The sequence below is a fragment of the Scyliorhinus canicula genome, chromosome 11 (assembly GCF_902713615.1).
Source record: "Scyliorhinus canicula chromosome 11, sScyCan1.1, whole genome shotgun sequence".
NCBI lineage: Eukaryota > Metazoa > Chordata > Chondrichthyes > Carcharhiniformes > Scyliorhinidae > Scyliorhinus > Scyliorhinus canicula.
Genome location: NC_052156.1, coordinates 143,224,688 through 143,248,437, shown reverse-complemented (window position 1 = coordinate 143,248,437; position 23,750 = coordinate 143,224,688). Strand labels below are relative to the sequence as shown.

At 41.9% G+C, this 23,750-nt stretch overlaps 1 protein-coding gene and 1 long non-coding RNA gene across 5 annotated transcripts in view; one reads left to right on the top strand and one right to left on the bottom strand.

Moving 5' to 3' along the window:
- The first annotated feature begins 21 nt into the window (after positions 1–21).
- LOC119973449 lies at positions 22–22,009 on the top strand. 2 transcript variants are annotated; one of them, XR_005462321.1, is made up of 5 exons: positions 39–243; positions 2,904–4,151; positions 14,405–14,524; positions 14,653–14,757; positions 16,765–22,009. It is a non-coding gene; the product is annotated as an uncharacterized LOC119973449 (long non-coding RNA). The 2 variants fall into 2 exon arrangements; XR_005462320.1 differs by lacking the exons at positions 14,405–14,524; positions 14,653–14,757; positions 16,765–22,009 and having other exon boundaries at positions 22–243; positions 2,904–4,851.
- lhfpl3 (LHFPL tetraspan subfamily member 3) overlaps positions 20,023–23,750 on the bottom strand; it is a 352,207-nt gene continuing 348,479 nt past the window's right edge. For 2 of the 3 annotated variants that reach the window (XR_005462319.1, XM_038811597.1), the window contains one exon: positions 20,023–22,917. The gene's annotated coding sequence lies outside the window, so the exon portion shown is untranslated. The remainder of the gene's footprint in view (positions 22,918–23,750) is intronic. The other variant, XM_038811598.1, reaches the window with a different exon arrangement.

The following is a 23,750-nucleotide window of genomic DNA, read 5'->3' as shown; positions in this document are numbered from 1 at the left end:
CGGGGCTGACGGGGTAGTGGACAAGGGCGGGGAGCTTAGCACGCATGCGTACAGAGAAACCCGTGAAGGACTTCGCTAGCATTGGCAGTTCGGTTTTGGCTGCGGTGTGAGCGGGTTGAAGAAAATATCAACTAGATTTAACGTAAAAGTCGGTGCTTCTTTTTGGTTAGAGGTGAAAAACAGTATGTTAGTTTTGACCTAATTCGCGAGTGTTTTTAAGTTTTTTTTTAAAGGTAATGTGAGGTATGTTACTGTAAGAGATAAAATTTTATAAAATGGCGCAGGTTTCAGTCGGAAAAGACGAACATTGTCTTGGTGTTTGATGTGTTGCTGTGAGTGACGTCCCTCTCGGCTAACCATTGGTTGCGGTGTGGTTCCCTGCCCGCGCAGATTGGCTATTAATGACGCTATCTTGCTGCAGGCAGGTGGAGCCTAGCCCACGAAATCAATTCGCCCGAGGAAAGTTGTTAATGTGGACGCCATTATAGGGAGAGGGCTGTGTGATACACGGCCAGGAACGCCTGCCCGGCGAATTTGATTTGCGGATATCGAGGAAGCCGCGTCTCCCGCCGCCGGTTGTTTTAAGCCACCGAGAGAAACGTCGATTGGAAATGGGTGTTTTATTTTTGAACTCCCGTCATTTTAAAGATGCGTCAAAACAAGATGGCGGCGGCCGGGTAATCTTGTTTGTCGCAGGTGGACTGTTCTCGAGTTACACATCACGTGGCCAGGGTACATTCCTGTGCTGCAAAAGGAAGTCAGTGGGTGGGGGGGCGGCTGACGTCCAAGCAGCCAGTTTCCATGACATTTCTTGTACTGGGGTACCGTTTATCGACAGGAAACAATTGTTTTTAAACTCTGCTTCTGTTGTTATCGCGAAACAGTGTTGTTCATACGTGCTCTGTATTAATTTCATCAATTTAGTCAGTGGTGAGAATTGGGATTTTTTTTTTTTTTTTGCGACCTTCTGACTTAGATTTTTTTCCCTCGATTAGTGACTTCCCCCTTTTTTGCGAGTCCATGGTTTTAAATTACTACCCAAGATTTATTTAATTGGCTACTGTGTAGTTAAGTGATCCATTGCCTCTACTCAAATTATGAATAGTATCTAAAACGTTATTAATAAACTCTGAATTTTGTGATTTTTAGTCTGAGACCCTCATACTTGGACATAACACTTCCTGCACCACGCTTTTGATGATGTACGATCCCCATATTTTCAAGACTGATAATTGTAGGTTTTCCAACTTTAAAAAAACTCCCATGTGTTGATGGTCATCACCAGCGAATGCTTGGACTAAATGAGTGGTTTCCATTTTGTAATTTCTATGTAAGTTCACATAGGTGGGAAAGTAATTTGTAGTCAACTAAGTCTTTCTGTGATTTTTGAGGCAAGCATTGCTGACCTGTTTTTGTCATAATTTTGACATCTGTGATTAGAAGAACTAAATGCAAAAACTGGCTGGATTTTAAGTGCACGTGAAAAGCCAGTAATTAAAATCAAAAGCTGCAGTGATCTGGGGTAAACTCTAGGAATGTTGAACTGTTGAAGAGCAGAAAACAGTCATGACTTATTAAAACAACTGTCAAGAGCAGAGAGATACTGAATTGGTCATCTCTCATTTCCATGCTTGGGGCCAAGACTGCTTCCAGCCTGCAGATATAATCAGGAATCCTAAATAATGTGCTCAAAGTTGTAGATGATGCCAAGCTAGGAGGATCATTGGAAAACAGTGTCATTTAGAACAATAGAATTAATGTTTTGCCAGAATAAATACATGGCACTCATACTTTTTGGGTGGTGTGGCAAGGATAGCATTCGTCCATTTCTAGTTGTTATAGTCATGGCGTTTTACAACACAAAAGCAGGCACTCCGGCCCATTGTGTCTACGCCAGCGATCAAACACATCTATTCTAATCCTATTTTCCAGCATTTAGTCCGTAGCCTGGACTATCAAGTACTCGTATAAATGCTTCTTAAATGTTGAGGGTTTGTGCCTCTAACACCCTTTCAGGCAGAGAGTTCAACCCAGCCTAACCAGCCTCTAGCTGGAATGCTCCAGCCCAGGCAACATCCTGGTGAATCTCCTCTGCACCCTTTCTAGTGCAGTCACATCCTTCTTACATTGTGGCAACCAGAACTGCTTCCAGCATTCCAGCTGTTGCCCAACCAGCGTCTTCATAGATTATCATAGAATTTACAGTGCAGAAGGAGACCACCCGGCCCATCGAGTCCGCACCGGCTCCTGGAAAGAGCACCCCACCCAAGATCAACACCTCCACCCCATCCCCACAGCCTAGCTACCCCACCCAACACTTAAGGGCAATTTTGGACACTTAAGGGCAATTTATCATGGCCAATCCACCTAACCCACACATCTTGGTCTTATAAAGCTCCATCACAACCTAACTGCTGTTATATCGCTTTGCTATTTACCACCACCAATTTTTGCCATCTGTGAACTTAATGAACCATACCTTCTACTTTCACATCTTTCTGGTGGATCACCTTGAAATGTTCCCATCTATTGGGAAAGTGCCTGCCACAATGCTGTAAATGTAGAGAATTCCAAGTTTTTTTTCTCCAGCAACAATGAAAAAATGTCCCAATTCAGGATGGTGTATGACTCCAATGTGATTAATGTTTCTAGCCAAGTTGTGGAGGTTATGGGTTTGGGATGTTCTGAAGAAGCCATGACAAGGTGGTAGTATATTCTGTAAATAGTGCTTCTGCAGCCATGGTACTTTTGTGGGTGTTTAAGTCAGTGGAAGGGGGGCTGATGAAGCGGATTGCTTTGTCCCAGATAATGTTGCGCTTGAATGTTGTTAGAACTGCACTCAGCTAGGCAAATGTAGTGTAGAAGTGAGAGAATTAATGACTCTCCTGACTTGTGCCCTTTAGGTGTTACGTTTTGATTGGAAGACAGGTGAACCATTTGCTGCAGAATACCCAGCTTCTGAACTGCCCACGTTGCCATGGCATTTGTTACTCATCCAATTCTGTTTCAGGGCAGTGGTCGTGACCACCTCCCCTCCCAAATGTTGATGGTGAAGGATCCAGCGGTAATGGTGTTAACTGTCAAAAGATAGATTGTTAGGTTCCTGTTGGAGCTCGTCATTGGGCCACCATGTCATGGAGGTCTTGCTTGTGGCAATGAATTGCTGAGCACTGCAATAATTCGATAACAGCCCATTTATGCCCTTTAGAGGGACAGTCATGAATGCACTGAAGCAGCTGACTATAGCTGGACCTAGAATGCTGTCTCAGGGAACCCCCTGCAGTGAGGTTTTGAAATGGCAACGGATTCGGCCATAGACATTCATATGTATATCCAGTGGAAAACAAGTCAATAAGTAATGAGTCCCCTGTGTGGGACTCTTAACCAGGCAGCACCTAGAATAACTGTCCACCTTTGGTTCTCAAGAAAGGAGGAAAATACTGGAGGTAGTACTTAGAAACCACAAGGCTACTCTCTCTATGAGGAACAAACCACAAGGCTGATCTCCCTCTGAGGAACAAGTGAATAAACATTGAATTTTCAGCCTGGAAAGGAGATATTGAAGGCAAACCTAAAATCTTTCTTAAACTAGGATAAAAGTGCAAACCTAAGATGGGTAGATTTAGAATAGATATGAATTTCTTCCTCATAGTAGAGCCAACCCAAGATTCATTTAGTAAATAGTTGGGTGCTACAACGGTTGGAGTGGGAGGTGCAGTGTTATGATCTCTTGATGGATAAATCAAATGTTTCTCCATAATTAGCTCATAGCTGTCGATCTTCATCGTATCTCCACATGCTGTGTGGGAATGCACGTCTGTTTTGTATTTTAAGAAAATAGGATATTTGAGACTGAGTTGTGCTTCTCAAAATATTGCAAACATGGTGATATTTTTACTTCTAGACTAACCCCTTAACTATTTTAGTTCCGATTTTATTTATGAAGTTGGTGCTCATCAAGTCTAATGAATTTCATGTCATTTATAGTTCAGTTATGATGTGCCCTACCATTTTAGAATACAAGTGCACTGCGGGTGTACCTGCACCACAAGGGACTGGAGCAGCTCACTGCCATCTTCTCGAGGAAAATTGGGGAAGGCAATAAATGCTGGCCTAGCCAGCAACACCCACATCCCATACATGAATTCAAAGTAAGAACATAATGAATAGGAACCTGCTCTGCCTTTTAATGGCGTTGTGATTGATCTCCTACTTATGTAATTTTTCTGCACTATCCCTCTAACGGTTGATGTCTTTACTGTCTGGAAGTCTTATCAATCTGTCTGTCTTCAACATACTAGATGACTGAGCCTCCACAGTCTTCTGGTGTCGAGAATTCTAAAGATTTACCATGTTATGAGTTAAAAAGAAATGTCGTCTCATCTAAGTCCTAAATGGCATAGCCCTTATTCTGAGTCCATATCCCCTGGTTCTAGACCTCCGGGCCAAGGGAAGCATTATATGTTTGAATGCGATCACTTCCCATTCTTCTAAACTCCAGATAATGGTCCAGTCTATTTGATGTTCCCTCGTAAGGCTATCCCTCCATCCTAGAAAATAATTTTAAGAGCCATCATTCCATTCCCTCTGGCAAGTATATATTTTCTTGGATAATGAGACCAAAACTGCATGCAACACTCCAGGTGTGGTCTCACCAAGGCTCTATAATTTCAGTAAGACTCTTTTTATTCATGTACTCAAATTCTCGTAATAAAAGCCAACATACCATTTGCCACCTTAATTACTATCCCTGCATGTTGGCTTCACTGATTCATGAACAAGGACACCCAAGTCCTCCTAGCCTCTCACTATTACAAAATACACTTTTTTTTCTACCAAAATGGATAATCACACATTTCTCCACATTGTATTCCACCTGCCAAATTTTTGCCCACTTGCTTAGCCTCTCCAAATCCCTTCGAAGCATCCTCTACACAATCAATGTTTTCACCTAGTTTATTATCTGTAAACTTGGAAATATTACATTTAATCCAAATAATTAATATATTGTGAATAGCTGGGACCCATTGACCCTTGCAGAACCCCACTAGCCCCAACCTGAAAACGACCCATTTATTCCTACTGTTTTCTGTGTTAACTTGTTCCCAATCCATACCAGTATATTACCACCAGCCCCATGTACTCTAATTTTGTTTACTAATATCTTGTGGGGCTTATCGAAAGCTTTCTGAAAATCTAAATTAACCACATCCACCTGTTTCTCCTGATCTATTCTGCTAGTTACATCCTCAAAAAAGCCTCCCAACAGGTTTGTTACTGTCATGATTTCCCTTTGATAAATCCATGCTGACTGCCCAATCCAACCATTTTTTAAAAAAAGTGTCCTGTTATTGCTTAGATTCTAGCATTTTCCCTACTGATGCCAGGCTTTGTAGTTTCCTATGCTCTGTCTCCCTCCTTTCTTACAGTACGGTTGGGTGGCATGGTAGCACAGTGACTAGCACTGTTGTTTCACAGCGCCAGGGACCTGGGTTTGATTTCCGGTCACTGTACAGAGTCTCTATGTTCGCCCAGTGTGTGCATAGGTTTCCTCCCACGTCCTGAAAGATGTGCTTGTTAAGTGAATTGGGCATTCTGAATTCTCCCTCAGTGTGCCTGAACAGGTACCACAGTGTGGCGACTGAGGGATTTTCACAGTAACTTCATTGCAGTATTAATGTAAGCCTACTTGCGACACTAATAAAGATTATTATTATTACATTTGCCACCTTCAATCTGTAGGAATCATTCCAGAGTGTCTAGAATTTTGAAAGATGACCATCAATGCATGTAGTGTCTGCAGCCACCTCTTTCGTGGGATGTAGGTCACATATTAATTTCTTTAGTACTTTTTTTTACTAATATCTTGCAGTACCTTGTTTACGTAAGTCCCTTGATTCTCCATTATTTTTGGGTGGCTTTTAGTATTTTCATCCATGAAGACAGACAAAAGTATTTTAGTTTCAGTCATTTCCTTATTCTCTATTATATAAATTCTCCTGATTTTGTTTTGGACCCACATTTGTTTTTGCTAATCTCCTTTTTGAATGCCTATGGAAGCTTTTACAGTCCTTTGATTCTTGCTAGTTTACTCTTGTATTCTATTTTCCCTTAATCTTGGTCCTCCTTTGCAGAATTCTAAAATGTTCTCCATTCTCGGGCTTAACTTTTATTTGCAACTTTTATATGCCTCTTCCTTTGACCTAATGCAATCCTCTATTTCTTTCAGTATCCGCAGTTAGAACACTTATCTTGCTGAGTTTCTGTGCATTAAAGTAATTTATTTTTCTTGTAAACTATGTATTTGTTCTTAAAATGTTACGTGTTGCCCCCTACTGTCATTCTTTTTAACATAGTTTCCCAATCTACCATAGCCAATTTGCCCCTCGTACTTTCAATGTTACTTTTATTTAGATTTTAATACCCTAATCTTTGATTGAAAGGCATCACTTTCAAGCATCTTTTAAAATTCTATTGTGTTATGGTCACTGTTTCCTCAAGGTTCCTTTATAACAAGATCATTAATTAACTCCTTTACATGCACAATTCTAGATCTAGTTTCCCTAGTTGGCTCTTCAACATACTACTGTAGAAAATCATCTTGAATACATTCCAAGAATTTGCCCTCCATAACATTTGTACTAATTAGGTTTACCCGGTCTGTGATTGAAATCCCCAATGATTACTGTATTACTCTTGTTACATGTACCTCTAATTTATATTGTAATTTGCATTACCACTGCCGGCTTATAAATTCCAATCAATGTTTTCTGCCCCTTGCTGTTTCTTTCTTCCACCCAAATTGATACTAATGTTAACCTTTAAAACTAAGGTAATCTCTCACTACATTACTAATACTCATTAATTAACAGATCCTTCCCACCACCTTTTCCAAGTTTCCTGTACTTCCTGAATGTCACATAACCCTTGATATTCAGATCCCAACTTTGGTTGCCTTGTAGCCATGTCTCTGCAACAGCTATTGGGTCATATATATGAATTTCTATTTGAGCAGACAATTCATCTGCTTTGTTGTGAATGCTGTGGGCATTCAGATATCTGTTCTTTGCCATTTTTTTGTAAACTTTGGCTCAATCTGCTCACATCCTCTGAAGTTTGCCTTCCTGCCATTCTCTTATCATTAGCTTAATTGCTACCGTGACTTGTTGCCTTCGTATGCCACTTCAATTTGCTCAGTCTTCTAAATGATTCCTTTCCCCCTCTAGTTAGTTTAAAGCCCGATCTACTTCCTTAGCTGTACAACTCACTATAATATGAGCCCCAGTACCAGCAGCACAGCTCCCACTTTCCTCACAAACCAAAACGCATTTCCCCACAGCAATCTTTGAGCCATGTGTTCCTGTCTCTAATCTTATTTAGTCAATGCCAATTTGCACATGGCCTATGCAATAATCCAGAGATGATTATCTTTTGAGGTTCTGCTTTTTAATTTGGTGCCTAGCTCTTCATCCCTCAGTGCCAAATTGATTTCCTAGTCTCACCTATGTAATTGGTATCTACATTGAGCACGACCACTGGGTCCTCCCCATCCCACTGCAAGTTCCTCTTCAGATATCCTGAACCTGGGAGGGAACAGTCATCTGGACTTGTGTCCTCAACTGTAGAGAACAGTATCTACCCCCCCCCCCCCCCCCCCCCAATACTGCCTATCACCACCACATTCCTCTTCGCTGCCTCCCCTCTCTCCCCCTTCCTCCCCCCACCCCCCCCAAACTTGTATGGCACCCTTCATCATTGTACCCTGGTCAGTCTGCTAATCTACAATCCACTACATTTTCTTATCGATGCAGATAGCAAGCACCTTGTACCAATTGGATAAAGTCAGGGACTTTATATAAAATTGGGTTCTGTTGAAAGCAAGTCCTCAGTTATATTTCTTATAGTATATAATGTTTGTAGCCATGCTATTTGCTAGATTGATTTAAGTAGCATTTGAGATTTTGTGCTGGATGTTTGTGATGTTGTAGTCCGAAAATCTCATGCTCTTGTACTATTCGGTAGAGCAAGATAATTATCCAGAAGCAAAATAATTCAATGCGTATTTGCATAATCTAAACTTTCTCATCTTCTGAATCTTATAGTGAACACACTTCTGTCTAACGTAGCTTAATCCCTACAGTGCAGGAGGTCATTCAGCCCATTGAGTCTGCACTGACCCTCTGAAAGAGCGCCCTACCTAGTCCAAATCCCGCACCCTATCTCCATAACCCGAGCTAACCTGGGACACCAAGGAGCAATTTAGCATGGTCAACTCACCGAACCTGCACATCTTGGACTGTGGGAGGCAACTGGAGCACCCAGAGGAAACTCTCACAGACACTGGGAGAATGTGCAAACTCCACAATCACCCTAGGTTAGAATCAGTCTGGGTCCCTGGTGCTGAGAGGTAGCAGTGCTGATCACTGTGCTACCGTGTTACTTTGGAAGACAAAATGCATATTCCATGCTCCTTTTATTCCCATCGACATCCGTTGTAGGTGTAAGATCACCCTTCTGACTTCAAGTTTTTCGACTGGAAGAAATATCTGTAGTGGAGTTTGCCGGGGCCGGTGTTGCGATCCTTGCTGTTAATGATCTAGACCTTGGTATACAGGAGGGAATTTCAAAATGTATGGATGACATGAAACTTGGAAGCATTGTGAACTGTGGGGAGGATAGTGTAGAATTTAAAAGGACATAGACAGGGTGCAATGGCTGGACAAGTGGCAAATGAAATTTAATGCAGAGAAATGTGAAAGTGGTGCATTTTGGGAGGAAGAATGCAGAAAGATGATATGAATGAAAGGATACAATTCTGAAGCGGGTGCAGGAGCAGAGAGACCGGGGAAGTGGGTATTATATGCATAGAACAGGTTGGAAGAGTATTTAATAGGCTTTATTAATAAGGGCATCTTGAGTATAATAGCAAATAAGTTATGTTAAACCTGTATAGAACACTGGCTGAGCTTCAGCTGGAGCATTGAGTCCAGTTCTGGGTGTCACACTGCAGGAAAAAATGTGAAGGCATTCCGGTACAGCAAATATTAATGACAATGGTCCCAGGAGAATGAGATCTTCCTAGATAGATTAGAGGTCAGGACTATTTTCTTTGAAGAAGGGATGGTTGAGAGATTTGGTAGAAGTATTCAAAATCATGGGAGGCCTGGACAGAGTAGATTGGTGGAAGGATCAAGAACAAAAGGGCACAGATTTAACATAACAGGCAAAATAAGTAATGGTGATATGAGGGAAAGCTTTTTCATGTAGCAAGTGATGAGGATCAAGGATGTACTGCCTGAGATTGTGAAGAGGCAGGTTCAATTGGGGTATTCCAGAGAGAATTGGGTTGTTACTTGAAAAGGCAAAGTGCAAAATGTGTCGTTTGAGGCATCGGCGGTGGTGGTGGATAAGGGGGGTAGGTATGTTATGGTTAGGGGCAGGCTACAAGGAGAGAAGGTGGTACTTGCTAGTGTGTATGCCCCAAATTGGGACGATGCGGGCTTTATGAGGTGTATGTTGGGACGGGTCCCAGATCTGGAGGCGGGAGGTCTGATCATGGGGGGGGGGGGGGGGGGGGGGGGGACGGACTTTAATACGGTGTTGGATCCTTCACTGGATCGGTCCAGCTCTAGGACGGGTAGGAGGCCGGCGGCAGCCAAGGTACTGAGAGGGTTTATGGACCAGATGGGTGGGGTGGATCCATGGAGGTTTGTGAGGCCGAGGACACTGGAGTACTCTTTCTTCTCCAACGTACATAGGGTCTACTCCCGGATAGACTTCTTCGTGGTGAGTAGGGGACTGATTCCGAGAGTAGAGGATGCCGAGTATTCGGCCATTGCAATCTCCGACCACGCTCCGCATTGGATAGAGTTGGAGATGGGAGAGGTGCGGGACCAGCGCCCGTTGTGGCGGTTGGATGTGGGGTTGTTGGCGGAGGAGGAGGTGTGTAGGAGGGTCCGGGCAAGTATTGAGGGGTACCTCGAGGTGAATGATACGGAGGAGGTTCAGGTGGGGGTGGTCTGGGAAGCCCTAAAGGCAGTGATTCGTGGGGAGCTGATATCCATCCGGGCACACAGGGTAAGGAGTGAGAGGGATAGACTGGTGGGAAAGATGCTGGAGGTACGCAGAGGCACCAGAGGAGGGACTGTTTGGGGAGAGGCGCAGCCTGCAGGCTAAATTTGATTTGCTGACCACTAGAAAGGCGGAGGCACAGTGGAGGAAGGCACATGGGGCAGTGTACTAACATGGTGAAAAGGCGAGTAGGATGCTGGCTCATCAGCTCCGCAAGCGAAATGCGGCTAAGGAAATTGCTGGAGTGAGAGACAAGAGTGGGAATGTGGTGCGGAAGGGGGTAGAGGTGAATACGGTCTTCAGGGACTTTTACGGGGAACTGTACCGGTCGGAGCCAACGGGGGAATTGGAGGGGAATGGAGAGGTTCCTCGACGGGCTTTCTTTCCAGGAGGAGCTGGTGGAGGGGGTTGGGTGCGCCGATTGAGCTGGAGGAGCTAGTTAAGGGGATCGGGCAGATGCAGTCAGGGAAGGCACTGGGGCCGGATGGGTTCCCGGTGGAATTTTATAAACCGTTTGTGGACCTAGTGGGCCCCTTGCTGGTGCGGACACTTAATGAAGCGTGGGATGGGGAGGCTTTGCCCCCGACGATGTCGCGGGCGCTGATCTCGTTAATTTTAAAGAGGGACAAGGACCCCCAGCAGTGTGGTTCATACAGGCCCACATCTCTCCTCAACGTAGATGCCACGGTGCTGGCAAAAATCCTGGCCACCAGGATAGAGGACTGTATGCCAGGGGTTGTACACGAGGACCAGACAGGGTTTGTGAAGGGAAGGCAGCTGAATACGAATGTGTGGAGATTGTTGATTGTCATCATGATGCCGGCGATTGAGGGGGAGGCAGAGATAGTGGTGGCGCTTGATGCGGAGAAGGCCTTCGATAGAGTGGAGTGGGGGTACTTATGGGAGGTGTTGGGGAGGTTTGGATTTGGTGAAGGGTTTATTAGATGGGTGAGGCTGCTATATGAGGCCCCGATGGCGTGCGTGGCCACGAATGGGAGGAGGTCGGAGTACTATCGGCTTTACCGAGGGACCAGGCAGGGTTGCCCCCTGTCCCCCTTGTTTGCACTGGCAATCGAGCCGCTGGCGATGGCGTTGAGGGATTCAGAGAGGTGGAGAGGTTTGGTGCGAGGTGGGGAGGAACATAGGGTGTCGTTGTATGCCGATGACCTGTTACTGTATGTGGCGGACCCGGTGGGAGGGATGCCGGGGGTGATGGAGCTGCTAGCTGAGTTTGGGACCTTTTCAGGTTATAAATTAAATTTAGGCAAGAGTGAGGTGTTTGTGGTGCACCTTGGAGACCAGGAGGAAGGAATTGGTAGGTTCCCGCTTAGGCGGCCAGGGGAGAGCTTTAGGTACCTGGGGGTGCAGGTGGCCAGGGACTGGGGGACTCTTCACAAACATAATTTCACCAGACTTGTAGATCAGATGGAGGAGGAGTTCAAGAGGTGGGACATGCTGCCATTGTCGTTGGCGCGAAGGGTGCAGTCCGTCAAAATGACGGTGCTTCCGAGGTTCTTGTTCCTCTTTCAGTGCCTGCCCATCTTCATCCTCAGGGCCTTCTTTAGGAGAGTGACTAGCAGTATCTTGAGCTTTGTGTGGGCACATGGGACTCCGAGAGTGAAGAGGGTGTTCCTGGTGCGAGGGAGGGATAGAGGCGGGCTGGTGCTGCCCAACCTTTTTGGGTACTATTGGGCGGCCAATGTGTCAATGGGTGATGGAGGGGCGGCGTGGAAAAGAATGGAGATGGCGTCATGTAGAGGTACGAGCCTGGGTGCCATGGTAACGGCGCCGTTGCCGCTCTCCCCTAAGAGGTTTACCACGAGCCCGGTGGTGGCGGCGACCCTAAGAATCTGGGGACAGTGGAGACGGCATAGGGGGGAAACGGGGCTCGATGGAGGCTCCATTGGGTGGCAATCATCGGTTCATCCCAGGGAACAGGGATGGGGGATTTAGGTGGTGGCAAAGGGTGGGCATCAGTAAATTGAGGGACCTGTTTATTGGCGGGAGGTTTGCGGGCCTGGGGGAACTGGAAGATAAATTTGGGCTTCCCAAGGGAACATGTTCAGATACTTACAGGTAAAGGCGTTTGCTAGGCGACAGGTAGAGGGATTCCCTTTGCTGCCCTCGCAGGGGATGATGGACAGAGTGCTTTCGGGGGTGTGGGTCGGAGAGGGGAAGGTGTCTGACATCTATAAGGTAATGCAGGAGGTGGAGGAGTCGTCAGTGGAGGAGCTGAAGGCTAAACGGGAGGAGGAACCCGGGGAGCAGATAGAGGACGGGACTTGGGCGGATGCCTTGGAGAGAGTCAACTCTTCCTCCTCATGTGCGAGGCTTAGTCTCATCCAATTTAAGGTGTTGCACCGGGCCCACATGTCCGGGACTAGGATGAGTAGGTTCTTTGGGGGTGAGGACAGGTGCACCAGATGTTCGGGGAGTCCAGCGAACCACGCCCATATGTTCTGGGCATGCCCAGCACTGGAAGAATTCTGGAAGGGGGTGGCGGGGACGGTGTCGAAGGTGGTTGGATCCAGGGTCAAACCGGGGTGGGGACTCGCGATTTTTGGAGTTGCGGTAGAGCCGGGAGTGCAGGAGGCGAAAGAGGCCGGTGTCCTGGCCTTTGCGTCCCTAGTCGCCCGACGAAGGATCTTGCTGCAGTGGAAGGATGCGAGGCCCCCAAGTGTGGAGACCTGGATCAGTGACATGGCGGGATTTATAAAATTGGAAAGTGTCAAATTTGCCCTGAGAGGATCAATACAAGGGTTCTATAAACGATGGCAGCCTTTTCTGGACTTCCTGGCTCAAAGATGGGTATCTTGGTCAATAGCAGCAGCAACCCAGGGGGAGGGGGCTGTTCCTTATTGTAGTTTCTATTATGTAACTTAATATTGTGTTAATTTGCGTTGTTAATATGCTGTGTTGTTCATGGAGGTGGGGCGAATGTTTATGATTGCTATTATTGTTATTTTTGGTATTTTATTATGGTTCGTTGTATAAATTCAAAATTTTTCATTAAAAATTATTAAAACAAAAAAGAAAAGGCAAAGTACAGAGCCATGGGGAGAAGGGAGAGGAGTGGCACCAGGTAAATATCTCCTACGGAAAGCTGTGGAGACACTGGGCCGAATGGCTGCCTCCGTGCTGTGACAATGCTGTGTCTGAATTTTTTTTTAAATGCAGGTCTTGAAGTTCACATTCTTATATGTAGTGAATCATTCTTGGGTTTTTTGAATCTGCCTTTAACTGGCAATTCATGTTGCATTTCAATATGTACTTAATTCCCTCCCTGCTGGTTTAAAAGCTGCATCAGGAAATATGAAATGGCATATCTCTTCTGCACTGAGTTTGGCATACATCTGCAAACTAAGTTGATTTCAACGAGGAACTACAAATTTTAACTTTTGCAAAATATGTTTACAATTTGAAACAACTAGTCTCTACCTTCACATACAGGTTAGAATGCCTATAGAAAGGGCAGCACGGTGGCCTAGTGGTTAGCACAACCGCCTCACGGCGCTGAGGTCCCAGGTTCGATCCCGGCTCTGGGTCACTGTCCGTGTGGAGTTTGCACGTTCTCCCCGTGTCTGCGTGGGTTTCGCCCCCACAACCCAAAGATGTGCAGAGTAGGTGGATTGGCCACACTAAATTGCCCCTTAATTGGAAAAAATAATTGGCTAATCTAAATTTATAAAAAAAAAGAATGCCTATAGAATTGCTTCATTTTTAATTTGTTGCAATTAAGTTCAGTAAATAGTGTGCCTACAGTTTACCTGACTTCAAATTACATTTTAAAGAGTAGCTTCGTTTGGTGAAACAAAACCGCAAACTCCTACAAAATGAGCTCACATCCAAAGTTCTGGGTTTTGGAAACAAGATCTTTTTGCCTCTGGGTATTTTGTACTTGTTACATCATGTTGCAGTTTTTACTTGTAAGTAATAAATTTGATCACCAATACAAAATTTTGTTTGAAGTGAGCTGTCACCAACACCACTGTAATGATGAAATAAAATTGATCATGGAGTTTTTAAATAAAGATTGGATTGTTCAATTTCCTTGTCGTCTTGTTCATTGATTGAAGAATCTCAAAAAATAGTTATTCTTTGGAATCTCTTTTGAGTATCTAGCAATTGACTTGACTTTGAATCGTTGTTTACCTCAAAATACTTTGGCAGTATTAAACATTCAGTTAACGTAATGCGATAATTCTTGTCAAATTGAATTGATCTTCTCTCACCAGAAGAATTTTTTAAAATAACCCCTGTAATCAAATATTCAGTATGGTACAGATTCAATTGACTATGTGTAACATTACGGTTTTATGTGATTTAATTACAGGGAAAATTGTTTTTTTGTCAGCATCATGACCACTTGTCATCTGTGCACTTGAAGAGCAGGGGTAGGATTTGAAAATTTGCTACCTGAACCTGACCTTTTAAGATAAATGCACTGCACAAGGTATGTGCTAGTAATTTTCAGCTGATTGCCACAGCAGAGGTCATGTAGAGACGAGAAGCAGGATGCAAAAGACCTTTATCATGGGTCCAGATGATGTGTTAAGCAAATTCTCCATCATTTGTTCACAGTGGTAACTTTGTGGATCCTCAACCATTGTGTAAATAACTGAAGTCTATACACTGGGGATGCATTTTCTTGGCTGCATTTGATGGCCTAATTGATTATTACTACAGGTAAAACTCTTGTGCATTCTCATCACTTTTATGGAGCATTGCAAAGTCACTTTTTTGTGTACATTCAATATTAGTGGAAAATGCATTGCTAATAACTGAAACTTGGTTGTGCAAAAACAGTCAGTATTTTTTATGTACGTAAATTATTTCCTGGTGGTAGCATGTAGGATAAACCTTCATATCAATAAACTTCCTGATCTGTCCAAAAAATCAATTGATTTTTGCAACCTCAAACATTGAAACAACCAGTGGATATTTTAACAACTGAATAATTGGCCAGCAGGAACTGCCGTTGACAGTATTGCTAATTATTGGCATTTTTTCCACAAACCTCCAGAATTACAAGTGCCTGGATGGAACACTAAAAATGACTTGGAGAGTACATGAGCACCACCTGCTGGAAAGATGATCTGCAATTTGCAGCTTTCAACATAAGTCGGCATAGGTTGATTGTAGACAGTTTTGGAACTATTCTACTTTGCAGAAGCAACACAGTAGCATGGTGGTTAGCATAAATGCTTCACAGCTCCAGGGTCCCAGGTTCGATTCCCGGCTGGGTCACTGTCTGTGCGGAGTCTGCACGTCCTCCCCGTGTGTGCGTGGGTTTCCTCCGGGTGCTCCGGTTTCCTCCCACAGTCCAAAGATGTGCGGGTTAGGTGGATTGGCTATGCTAAATTGCCCGTAGTGTCCTAAAAAGTAAAGGGGGGGGGGTTGTTGGGTTACGGGTATAGGGTGGATACGTGGGTTTGAGTAGGGTGATCATTGTTCGGCACAACATTGAGGGCCGAAGGGCCTGTTCTGTGCTGTACTGTTCTATGATAAGCTGTGGCAACTTGCTGGTCAAATAGAAATTGCAACTGTAAAAGATGCAGTTAAATAATTGCAGAAATACTAATAACTTTAAATTGAATACCTGCAACATTTCCTCTTTGTTGAAACAATAGATCACTGCTTTATTTAACTGGTGGACTTTTGTTTATCAGCAGCTGCTTTGGAAGTACATATTTTTGTAATTATTTCACTTGTATAAACCAAATACTTTTGAGTTGGATGTACTTTAAAACTAAATTTGCGATACAATCCCCCTCAAACCTAGAGTTACTGTGATGCTACTTAGAAATGCTTCAGTAAGCATAATAAAACTACTGATTTAAATGTGAAATTGTGTATATGCCAGAATATCTGGGATGAGGGGTAAACATTGATTGCTATAGCTCAAATCCTATTGCAAATCTAAACCATCAGACTCGTTTTCTTTTGGATTTGGTTGCTATGGCTAACTTAAATGTGATTTTCCTGACACATCTACAATATTAACAGTTGTGTCGACCTAACCTCGATCTTCATAGCTACTGGACAATGTCTAAACCTTTTTGATCTTATGCCCCGCACAGCTTAAAAGGCCACCAGTTTTCTTCAATTTTAGTGTTTTTATATTCATAAACAGAATCGTGTTTTTTTTTTGGCTATTTGATTTTGGTTCTGCATCTTCCCTTTCAGCGGTGATTTCTATAGGGCAGCCTTCTTGTTCACTTTAGGCTGTCCAATGGTAATTGCCAGAACAAGTAGAAAGATACATAACTAATGTAGCCAGCAGAAAAAACTGAAGTTTGAAAAATGTTCATTTTTTAAAATTTAAAGTACCCATTTCTCTTCTTTTCTCAATTATGAGGCAATTTAGTATGGCCAATCCATCTACCCTGCACATCTTTTTGGCTTGTGGGATGAGACCCATACAAACACGGGGTGAATGTGCAAACTCCACAAGACGGTGACTGGGGCTGGGATCGAACCAGAGATCTCTGCGCCCTGAGGCAGCAGTGCTAACCACTGTGCCACCCTGGAGCTATTTATTTTTAAATGGACAGCAATTATTTAGCCTTACTTTTATCCTGTAATGATGTTTGAAGCAATTGACCATTCTCAGTTAATTCTACCCATTATTTTTGGATTATTCTATTTTGCCCAATCAAAATCAACGGACTAACTTTACTAATTGCTTTTTAGGTATGAATTTTGCAGAAATAGACTGCATCAACATACACAGTTCATATCTGAGAATTTATTGTGGAAGAAATCTCGACTGAAATGTGAAATGCTGCTGTCGTGAAGCCCATTTCTACCTCTGGTTATGTAGATCTAAAGGATTCAGTGCAACAAAATTGAGTCAAATTCAAATGTGCAACCGATTTTTTTTCTGCACCAAGTGATTACCAATTGTCAATCTGTTATGCCAAGTTAATTGGGTTATTTCCTGGATATTTGCAGTGATTATTGCTTGAGCAGTTGCTTCTAAGTCAAAGCCATACAAACCTGCCTCTTTAATTAGACATTTTAGAATCACAATTGTTATACTTGGCATACAAATCTAGTGCTGTATCAAACCTTTTGCCCTGGTTCCTCGAGTGAAAATATATTTATTTTCTGGTCCTTGGGTTGCAGCAGCATTTCATATTTCAACAAAATTATTTCCTGTAACCTGAGGGAAATAAGTTGGAAGCAACAATCTTTGCATTTAATCAAAATTGAGTAGTCCCTTTCACTTTTACAAAAATGCAATCTACACTTATTGAAAACTGGGGAATGTTTTGGGTTCAATTCCATGAGACGATCCGTTTAAAAATGGCAAGACTCCAGGCAGCACGATGGCGCAGTGGGTTAGCATTGCGGCCTCATGGCGCCGAGGTCCCAGGTTCGATCACGGCTCTGGGTCACTGTCCATGTGGAGTTTGCACATTCTCCGTGTTTGCGTGGGTATCGCCCCCACAACCCAAAAATATGCAAGCTAGGTGGATTGGCCACATTAAATTGCCCCTTAATTGGAAAAAATGAATTGGGTACTCTAAATTTTTTTTAAATGGCAAGACTCCAAATTTATGCTAGCATTATCTTTTCATTTATGGACCTTAAGTATAGTAGAACTGGATTCTGAATCCAGGAAATGTACAAGAATAGCAAGTAAAGTAGCAACATGTTAACTGCATTACTGTTAAAATCGATGTTTAATAAAACAAAATTGACATTTTCAATTCTTGTACACCAAAAGCATATGCTTTTTTCCTATTTACATCCTCTGTCCACAACACCATGTATCTCATTCAAAATGTTTTTAAGGTTAAATTTGTTTAATGTTGGCTAGGAAGAGTATATTGTCATCGTTTTTTCTTCTAAATTTCTATTGAGCTCAGAGTTATGCCAACACTTGTAGTATGGCTGAATGCAATTTGAAGTTTAATAAGCATCCTGAATTCCATCTTCAGTCCAGTTTGATTTTTATATCATGGAATCCCTACAGTGCAGGAGGCCATTTGGCCCATTGAGTCTGCATTGACCCTCTTATCTCCATAACCCCACTTAACCATTTGGACACTAAAGAGCAATTAAGCATAGCCAATCCATCTAACTTGCACATATTTGGACTGTGGGAGTGAACCGGAGCTCCCGGAGGAAACCCACGCGCACACAGGGAGAATGTGCAAACTCCATACAGACAGTCAACCGGAATTGAACCCAGGTCCCTGGCACTCGGGCAGCAGTGCTAGCCATGGCAAAGGGTTTAGTTCAAAATGATTTATCTATTGATAATGGACAAGTCACACCATTAACAACATAACTTTCATGTATACAACTTTTCCTCTTAAAACTACTGTGCCTCTATTACAGTAGTAAGTTGATACAAGCTCATGTACTGTTCATTTACTAAATGTTGAATCAGTTTTTGAAGCTGAGCTTTCTTTGACCAAAGACATTCATATTAAACATCTAAGGAAATTTACAAAGTATTTCCTGATCTTTGAAAATGTGAGTAAAACTGCACTAATTTCAAGAGTCTATAACTTACTAACTTCAACCCAGAGATGTGTTGTGTGCAAATATTTGAGCTCCAACCCAGTGCTCCCTTTTATGAAATGCCACCAGTTTAATTTACACAGTATTTTAGTGCAGACAAACAGCATGGTGGACACCGATTCATTTCTACAAAGGAGGCATAAGGTTGGAAATTTTGATTCGTGTAGTAACATGTGGATCTGTTCTGGATTGGGAGAAGAATATTGACAGCAGTTTGAAATGTACATAGGTGAGCTGAGGATATAATTCACTTTGGCTGTGATTCCTTGAGGCCCAAAACACTTTAGAAACTGAGCTGCATGTCAAGGGAGGATAGACTGGGAGGGATGACTTTAATCAAGTTATAAAGAGGATTTTGAAGGAGTAAACAGATTGGGGAAAGATTTGGGGAATTAAATCCCGAGTTTGCAGTCTAGATGGCAAAAGTACATTGGTTTATAGTACTGAGGCGGTGGGGGGAGAAAGGCTGAAGCAGTATTAAGTTTGGGGAGTTTTGAGAAAGGGGGAATTACTTGGGACTATTTAAAAGATGATTATTTCAAATTTGAGGTATTGGGAAGCTATCTGAGTTGACATAAATGAAAAAAAAAGTAATTTTGGGTCACCTTGTAATTTAAACGGTGAAAGCTGGCCAGGGGTATAATTGAATGTTTGTAGTACTGGAGATGTAAATACTTAATGCTGCTGACGGAAGGGTCTGGTTTAGCACACTGGGCTAAATCGCTGGCTTTTAAAGCAGACCCGGGCAGGCCAGCAGCACGATTCAATTCCCGTACCAGCCTCCTCGAACAGGTGCTGGAATGTGGCGACTAGGGGCTTTTCACAGTAACTTCCTTGAAGCCTACTCGTGACAATAAGTGATTTTCATTCATTTTTCATTGAGTGCTTTTTTTTTGCTGGGGAGGTATGACGTTGGAATCTTTGCTTGTGGCTGAATAGGGACATGTGGATATGCTCTGGGTGGAGAGGAGAAAAATTAATGCTGTTGCAATGTACATATGTGAGCTGAGGATATAATTCACTATGGCTGTGATTCTTTCAGGCCCATTTTTTCCCCCCACACTCTTGGGAATTGGATATGGGGTACTTGAGTACCTCAGAACTTTCAATGATTTAATGCTGTCAGAAATGGAGATAAGATGATTTAAAAATTGGAATCACTAGTCATCAGACTGAACTCTGATCGGATATTTGCGAGTATATGGAGAGACAGAATCCCTGAACTCTTATAACTTGGGAAAATCTAGTCTCTAAATCATTTGGTTCCACTTCTTTAAACCTCAAGAGGGAGGAACAAGAAAACATTTTGTACAATCAACTTTTCCTTTTCCTCTTCCTCCAAAACCCTCACCCCAGCAAAAAAAAATGAAATGCTGTAAAATGGCATGTTGTTATCAAGCAATAGGGAAGCCAGGATTTCATTCACAAGGTTACTTTACTTACAGCATAAAACATTGAAAAACAGACATTCAGCAAAGAACAGTATAGTGCACAGTACACATGATTCAATTTAACAGGAGATACTTTCTGCTTTTTAAAAACATGCACAACTTTCTACTGCCTGTAATTTATCAGCCTTTCTATTAAATGAATCTACCAATTGGGATAAGACTTTGAATTCCATATCCAAATACATGACAAAAATGTCTCCAGGTAACAATTGCTGTCTTTGGCATTACTAAATCAATTGCGAGGGGGGAAGAAAAGATTCTATGTTCTGTCGTATGAATTGTTCACCTGACTTGCAGCTAAATCAGTATGGGAACAAAAATGGACCTACCGGAAAGTCATTTTAAAAATACTTCTAGTTATTGTATGCTTGGAAGTTTGTATGTCAGTGTTACTGAAGGAGGATTGAAGATTTACCCGACTCACCACCCCACCTATGGTTTTGGAATTTTCTATCACTGCCTCAATTCAAAAGCTTTTGACATTTGATTTGGGCTTTTTTTTCAAATGTGTACACAAGCCCTTCTGGGGAAGCACTTGGTAGAGCTGAGTGGGAACACAATTGGCAGGTGTTAGAATGAGAGATAGGCACGATGAAAGACAATAGAAGTTTTGATTTTACAAATGTTAAACCATTAGTAAATAGTGTTTTTTACAATATTTGAGGCTGCCCTATAAGGCTTTCAAATCCTTTCATACGTTTTACACAAGGTCTGATCAAAGAAATGTATCAATTTTTGCTGGGCTACAATACAAGTTTGAAGACCACTGATTTACACTTTATTGGATAGATCTTCCGTGCTTTTGCCACCTTCTAGGCATCTGTCAGTGGATAGAGCACTAGCAGAAAATCAGGCATTTTTAAACAAAAAACCTGACGGAAAACATAATTGCACAGCATGTAACCATGTATAAGCATTTTGGCACAACACATCACAGGCACAAAACAGCAGCAAATCCTAGTTATGCCACTGCAAAGGCATACAGGTAAACACACTTGAAAGCTCTATTGTGAAGCAGGTTCTTAAAAAAAAAGGGCACAAAAGGTTGGTTGTGAATGCAGCTCTTAAAAGGCAAAGTCTTAAGATACCATCTAAAGCTCATGGTTGAAGTATGCAACAGATATATTAACCCTTTTGGAAAACGTCAATGCAGCATTGTGCATCTTCATAGAGATGCACATTTTGTATTGCTGAACAATAGTGGGAGAATTATCAAAAATCATCTTCATTCACTCATGTTTTCTTGCATTTTGCTTACAATCACATGGCCAGGTTGGCAAGTTTCTCTTAAATGTGGATTGATCAGGTGGCACAAAATGTGAATTCCCTCATAATTTTGCTCCTCCCATTTGCCCCCTGCCTGCTGACGTACCTTTGCTACATTTTGTAAACAGAGTTAACTATCAGCCAACCAAAACAAGTTGAAGTAAGGTTATAAGTTTTTAGCTGCTTGTGATATTTGTGCATGGTGTATTATTTCCCCTCTATATTGTATATTTTAATTCTAATCTTGAGTACACACAGTTCCTGCCTGTTAAACTATTTTACACCTTCATTCTCTGATGTAGTCCACATTGTTTCTAACTTTCTCACTTAATACAATTTCTGTATTTAATAATGTGGATTAGTTTTCTGTTGGAACAATCCAGCTCTTAACTTTGATTTTTGAACACAAATCTTTACAGCTTGACTGGAAGAAGTTGGAACATATTTACAGTGCTGGTCACAAGTAATTGTTCCCTCAGATGTTTGTTCTTCACTAAGATATAGCCTATATTAACACAACCCCCTTTTACACATCTGTACATCGGTGTTTTGCTGTTTCTTAGGGTTGAATCTCGTATTGAATTTTTTTTACATAGGTTAGATGAGGTTTTAGTGGGGTTGGATTATGACCAATATAGCTGGCATTAAGAAAATGTTTAATTTTAATGTTAGAAATACTTTAAAAATGCATGGATCATTGCAAATGATGTTCTGTACTAATGAAAGCTTCACATAGCTTCAACCTGTCAAAATACATTAAATGAATACATATTACAATATAGTGAATAACTTACTTGAACAAACAGCTATTTTAATCTTTACTACTTACGCAAATTGTAATATGTGCTATTTGTCAAACTGCATCACAATTCTGGTAACATATCAGAATTATGATTACAAATAACTGAAGTAGGCTAATCTTTTCAAGTAAGTTGGTACATTTTAGAAAACCGTTTAAGAATAAATAATAGACAAAATAAAAAAAAACACCAATGCCAGTTGAAGATAGTTACATAAGTATTGATCATGAATGACAGATGAACTATGATATGCAGTTACCTCTATAATTTGCCATCTGTTTGTGTTCTAATATGTACATTTTAAGATATTAGTTAATAGCTTACATAATGACACCATAAAATTAATCTTGTGACAAATGGAGATGTTACAACTATACAAAATTCCAGTTTATATTCAGTATGAATACATATTACAGTCACTGCAAAGGAGAGCAAAAATCTGTTTCAAGCTTTCAGCTTCTGTATTTCTTGTTGTACACATTTACAAAATGTTCACAGTACAGCTCAGCAGTTCATCTACGAGAAGCAACTTCAGGAAGCTGGAAATGCATTCTCTTTCCTTCTGGAAGAAAGTTTTTCTACAAAAAAAAAATCTTGCTTGTGACTCTGTAACTCAATGGAAAGCAAATGTGACCTCCTGTGGTACACAAGTTGATGGTACTCTTGCAAATTCACAGTTCATATCTTGTTCTTCATACAGTAGTTTGTCATTTTACAGGAAGAGCTCACAAATCTCCTGTAGAGCTTCCTTTTTTAATTTGGTATGGGTAAAATGAGCAGTTACCTTCAAGTACCTCCATTGGTTAGCACAAGAAAAACAAAGATTTATCAACGCATGTCAACAACACATTAAATTCAGTTAAGATATACACTTGTCAGTTGATCATGTAATTTGCAAAGTTTGCAATTATTATTGGATTTGAGGATCAACAAGATATGTTGGGCATAGAACTAAAATGAAAAATTGTCAAACGGCAAACCTGCAGTTTGTTTTATTTTTTATGTCTTTATGTAGAAATCTGCACAATTCTTAATATCCTGCATTCCAATAATGGAATTAAAAAATGCTGTTTAAACCCACCCACAGAGTGCAGGTTATTTGCTAATGTTTCATAAAGCTTTGTCTTCATTTTATTTTTCTAGGGTAGGCTTTAATCAACCATCATCTGTTTCGATGGAGGATTTATTGGAATCAAGTTATAAAATGCATATGGTACGGACTAAGATAAATACTAATTGCATTGTGTCAATTGGGATCAGGTTAGATGCATTTAAAAGTATTATGTGGAATGGGCATTTCGGATCTGTGTTTTTAGTGGCAATTCATTGAATCAATTCAGTTCATTCATTTTGATGCACTAGAAGACTACCATCAATGAGTTTGTGTAACTAGGTGAGGTTTAAGCAAAGGGGTGATGCTCATCAGTCCCTTTTGTAGTCAAATACCTCAGAAATTAAAGACTTCTCATTCAAACTTTGTCAGAGTTCATTCTTCTGTAGGGACGGCATGGTAGTTCGCACTGTGGCCTCACGGCACTGAGGTCCCAGGTCACTGTCCGTGTGGAGTTTACATATTCTTCCCCGTGTCTGCATGGGTCTCACCCCCACAACCCAAAAAGTGCAGGTT